The sequence below is a fragment of the Priapulus caudatus genome, unplaced genomic scaffold (assembly GCF_000485595.1).
Source record: "Priapulus caudatus unplaced genomic scaffold, Priapulus_caudatus-5.0.1 Scaffold754, whole genome shotgun sequence".
Taxonomy (NCBI): domain Eukaryota; kingdom Metazoa; phylum Priapulida; class Priapulimorpha; order Priapulimorphida; family Priapulidae; genus Priapulus; species Priapulus caudatus.
The window spans coordinates 104,598-109,918 of record NW_014577815.1 but is presented as its reverse complement, the minus strand read 5'-3'; the positions used below and the strand labels follow the sequence as shown (position 1 = coordinate 109,918).

Below are 5,321 nucleotides of genomic sequence, written 5' to 3'. Positions count from 1 at the left end.
TGGCGATTCAAACTGTGTATACAGCCTGCTAATGGATGGCAAGGCAAACACCTGTATCAAAGGATATAAATAGATAAAATTTATTAGAAAAATAATTTCAACATTTTTTGACGTCGTATAGGACGTATGCTACTATCACAATTCACAGTATCATGCACTTATGGACGTTTTCTGGCCAGCCTACATTTGCCCGCTGCCAGATTTGGCCTCCGAGGCCCCGAGCGTTCACACGGACGTTTTTGGCCCGAGCCTAATTAGGCCCGAGCCAGATTTGGTCCCATCGAAAACGTTAGGACCAGGCCCGAGCCAATTTTTAGCACAGGCTTCGGCGAGCGCTAGAGAGGTAGATGAGTGAGCGGTAGGATTGCCGCGAGTGTAAACGTGTACTCAACGAATAAAGTCCAAACAGTATAAAAATTCGAAAAATTTGATCAGTCCTGATGCCACGTTTTTCAAAATTGCGTAATTAAACTCGGAACGTAAGTAAACACTCTAAATAGTAAAACACGCCATGCTCGCGAACATACTCAGTAACTGCCAAAGTATCTGTGACTGTGAGTGTGAGATATTTGTGCAATAAAATTTATTTTTACTTTGAATTTGAATTTGGCAGACAGTATTCACTTGCGTACGTGTGAACGCGCCGACTCAAACCGGCCCGAGCCAAACTTTGGCCAGAGCCAAATCTGGGCCCATTTGGCTCGAGCCAAATGGGCAAATCATGACCGTTGTGAACGCGGCTTTAATATGGCTATGCTCACGAAATCCATTCATTGAAATTATAAAACGTGGTTTCATTCATCATTAAAAATATTTTATATACGCGTGAAGCGGACTACGATATAGCCAATGATTTAGTGTAATTTCATTAAAATAAAATTTGTATATTTAACACTGCATACACACTTGAAAGACATTAAACATAATACTAAATCTAATAGATAGAGACTCGAGAGAGATTACATACCTGTTAACTTTTCCGCCATGATGTCAACAAAAGGCATGGTCCAGGATCATCCAATCACAACTACGATTTCAACAGCATGTCTGAACGTAGACGAATCACGGCTCCTAATATATATAATATTTTGATTACGCCGTGTGTTCGCATAAAATCGCTTCCCTCGCGACTGTCGCCATTTTTACTTACAAATTGCCGCGTCTTAATCGATTTGCTGAGACTGAAAGAAGTGTCTAAAGACATTCGATACTAATCCACCTGAGTTAAAGTCAGCGTCAGCAGCGGAGTTACAACGATAAGCGATCAAAGTAAAGTGGAATCTAGAACCGTGTTCGTGTAGTTTAATAATAATAATAATCGTTGTTAGAGTCCGACTAGTCTTAGAAATATTTCAAATAGAATAGAAAAGTCTCGTATCATTGTTCTCTAGCCGGCTCGCGACAGCACTGTGTTACTCTTACTGAGTCGGTAAACATTAGATACAATAATGTAACCCAAAACACAGGATAGGGTTACAACGCGAGGCCTATTCTTTTCTTTGGAGGAACTCTTGAGTGATTCACTCAGGCGGTTCCAAGGATAGAGAAACATGGTCCCAGATAAAACCAATGTGCCTAACCCTACCCTAACCCTAATCCTAACCTAACCATAACCCTAACCTATTATATTGATATAATATTATATTTTATTGATGTAAATGACTTGGTGTTATTGGGACCATGTTTCTCTATCCTTGAAACGTTTTGGGCCTGAGTTTCCTTGACCAATGCCCACATCGACGATTTTGGTAGATTTGGTGTGGGTTAGATCAGAGCAACTTGCCTATACAAAACGTGGATTTTCTCCGTTCCGGTGAGGATCGCCTGTGCATTTTCATCGCTCAAACTCACAATTGAGGCTATCAATCAAGACCTGACGCACACATAGAAAACTGGATAACTTATATGGCTTGGCTCGCCGTGGTAAGTACACTTGTACTCTTTTACCTTAGTCGTATTTCGATTTGAAAATTTGTTGCTAACAATTTCCCTCCGACATCGGCCATCCATCGCTGGCCATTCAACTGCATTTTGGGAAACACAGGAGTAGCATATTTTGGTAGCGTGGTAGTTTCCCAAAATGCAGGTGACATGCACGTGGATGGCCGCATGTCGGGAGGCGAAATTGTTAGCAACAAATTTTCAAATCGAAATACGACTAAGCGGTAAAAGAGAGTACAAGTTGTACTTACCAACGCGAGGCAGAGCATATAGTTATCCATATTTCGATCTATGTGCGTCAGGTCTTGATTGATAGCCCAATTGTGAGTTTAGAGCGATGAAACAGCCATCCTTGGCGGGATCGTAAGAATTCGACGTTTTGTATTACGCAAGTTGTTCTGATCTAACCCACACAAATCTACCAAAAATCGTCGGTGTGGGATTGGGTCAGAGGAATCTCGGACTAGGCGGTTTTATGGTGTGTTTATCGGAGACTACAACTTCCAAACTGGCGTTTATTTCTAAACACGAACCTTTCTCCGCTATCCTGGGACTTAACAATGTATCACAATACTCTGTATTAAACTATTATAACCGGTTACAAAATTTCGAGGTTGATGAGCGCGTGATATTCTGAGCGCCATTTTGTTGACCTGTGACGTACAGATTCCCAATGCGCCATAGCGTTCGGCTAACTTTGACTCCAAGAATCGAATGTATCATGTGGATGCCTGCTTTCAAACCTGCCATGCAGTGCACCTTTGTACACTCAGGATGCCACTGCCACAATGTAGCACTATTTTTAAAGTGGGCGGAAGCTCCAGGGAAATCCCAGCGAATGGAGATTCGTAAAAACAGCGCATGATTTGAAAAGTAGTAAGATGGGCGCACAATGTAATTATTGATTACACTTTCACGCGCCATCTCGCGGCAACTTGGCCTAGTTTAAATTAGATTTTATTCTCATGTTAACTTTGCATTCATGTATACTAGTACAGGGCTCGAATTAAGCGACGAGAAGGACAAGGCCAATTTTTTATGGGCGTGTGAGAATATCGCCTTGAATTTTCTGCTAAAATGGAAGGACACAGAGGCAATTTAAAAGGCCACCAAGGCAACTCTCAAAATTTGAGAGGGCACAAAGGCACTTTTGTAAAATAAAGGAAAACTTATAACAAACTTAGTACATCAACATCGTCTTGCTTTTAATGCTACAAAACAATATGCCCCCATGTAAGCTTACACCGTAACCATCGACCCTGTACCACCCTCTGCTAATGGAAGTGTACAGCTAAACAAAGAAATTTTACATGCCGCTCATCAGGAGCGAATTAATATCGATGCTGTTATTATTCCCTCCTGCGACTATCGGTTTTAAGCTTCATCATTGCAGCTACAGCACGTACGCGCACGTGTTTATGTTGACTCTGTCGACTAAAAACGAAACTAGGGCAGTAGATTAAAGGGCACCGACGGCAATTACACAAAAGGGCAAGGCAGGAGACTGCTGTCGGTCGGGTTGGATTTTCAGGGGCAGTACGGCGATTGATAAGAGCACCGACGCCAATTGCCGTCGGTGCCGTCGGTTAATTCGAGCCCTGACTAGTACCATATAATATATATTTACTTTTCATCTTGAATCTTAACATATATCATGTGGCTAGGGCCGTGCGTATCCATTTACCAGTTATGCGAACATAAGCTGTTACCATAGAAATATTAGAGACACTATATATTATTATTTCTATGGCTGTTACACTCAGGGGCATAGGAATGAAGTATTATTGAGGGAGCAGTAAAAGGCATCATTGCTGGTTTAAAAAAAAATTTATATAACTAAGAGAGAGCGAGAGAGAGAAAGTCTAAGATAAAGAGAGAGAGAGAGTAGTAAATTGAGACGGGGACAGGAAAACGTTAATACAGTGTGTATGCGAGCGGGAAACGGGGTACAATTAGGTCGTGCGAGATGGTGTGCAAGGGGATGGGAGGTGGGAGGCAGGGGAAGGGAGGTCGAAGGCAGGGGGAGGGAGATGGGAGGTAAGGGGGTGGAAGTGAGAGGCAAGGGGAGTGAAGTGGGAGGCAGGGGGAGGGAGGTGAGAGCCAGGAGGGAGGGAAGTGGGACTCAGTGGGGAGGGAGGTGGGAGTGATGTACCCCCCCGCCCCCTCTAATTAAACTTGGAGAGCCATGCTCATATGTTGAAATCTTATGTCAACGTCAATGTCATTCATTAACTTGTATTTGAATTGTTATTATTGTTCTTGTTATTCTAGAATTAGCCCACAGAGATTAGGTGGGTGCGAAAGTGTAGCTGATATATTTGTTCGAATTGGCTACGAAAGTCAAACAAGAATAAAGAAGACTTATGTATAAGACGTCTTGCTATGCGCAAATGAATTTATCAGCAGAACACCAGACACCAGATGAGCCCTGTCGCACTGCGGCACTTGTAACTTTTATTCGTCCAAATCTTATTACATAGGATACGAGTAACGTTGCTGCTGTAAAACTTGTAGTAAAAAAGTGTTACAAATTGTAACGGAAATCTGCTTTTGGCAGTGGTAGATTGAGCCCATGAGTGAGAGCGCCATCTGGCGTGGAGTTTGGCCTGCTTTCAGTCATGACGTCATGACGAAGTTAGCCGAATGCTATCAGGGCTTGCCCTTAACTTGTGTTTCAGGTGGCCGGCCGGGCCACTTGAGTATGAGATTCAGGTGGCCAAATGGATTTTCAGGTGGCCCGGTTGCTACATTCATTAAATAATTTATTTGTATCCTAACTATGGGTAATGTGTTTTGGCAAATAATCGCAATAACATAACTAGATTACGACAACAACAAAGAAAGAACAAAACTCTGACTGAGTTAAATAAGTTTCCAAATATTAAAAAGCTTTTAAATCCTCTGCCAGTATCTTTATTAAGTAGCAGAACTCATGTCATTAAGATGTCAATCAAAACTGTCCTTCCATCATTCAATGTCAGTGTGACTGTCATCTGAACCTTCTGATGAATCAGAATCAATTTCTGACATGGGGTCAGACCCATCAGAGTCTGGATCAGCTGCTGGTCTCTTTTGCACATCCCTACACCCCTCCCCCTACACCCTCTCTGTCTCTACAGTGTATCATCCCTACACCCCTCCCTGTCTCTACAGTGTATCATCCCTACACCCTCCCTGTCTCTACAGTGTATCATCCCTACACCCCTCCCCCTACACCCTCTCTGTCTCTACAGTGTATCATCCCTACACCCCTCCCCCTACACCATTCCTGTATCTACAGTGTATCATCCCTACACCCCTCCCTGTCTCTACAGTATATCATCCCTACACCCCTCCCTGTCTCTACAGTGTATCATCCCTACACCCCTCCCCCTACACCC

The 5,321-nt window shown here is 42.9% G+C and overlaps 1 protein-coding gene across 3 annotated transcripts in view; it reads left to right on the top strand.

Moving 5' to 3' along the window:
- LOC106813311 (zinc finger CCCH domain-containing protein 10-like) overlaps positions 1–5,321 on the top strand; it is a 20,363-nt gene that overhangs the window by 1,304 nt on the left and 13,738 nt on the right. For 2 of the 3 annotated variants that reach the window (XM_014817421.1, XM_014817420.1), the window contains exon 1: positions 1,182–1,269. The exons of the other annotated variant lie outside the window; for it this stretch is intronic. The gene's annotated coding sequence lies outside the window, so the exon portion shown is untranslated. Of the gene's footprint in view, positions 1–1,181; positions 1,270–5,321 lie in introns of those variants that run through there. 3 annotated transcript variants of the gene reach the window in all.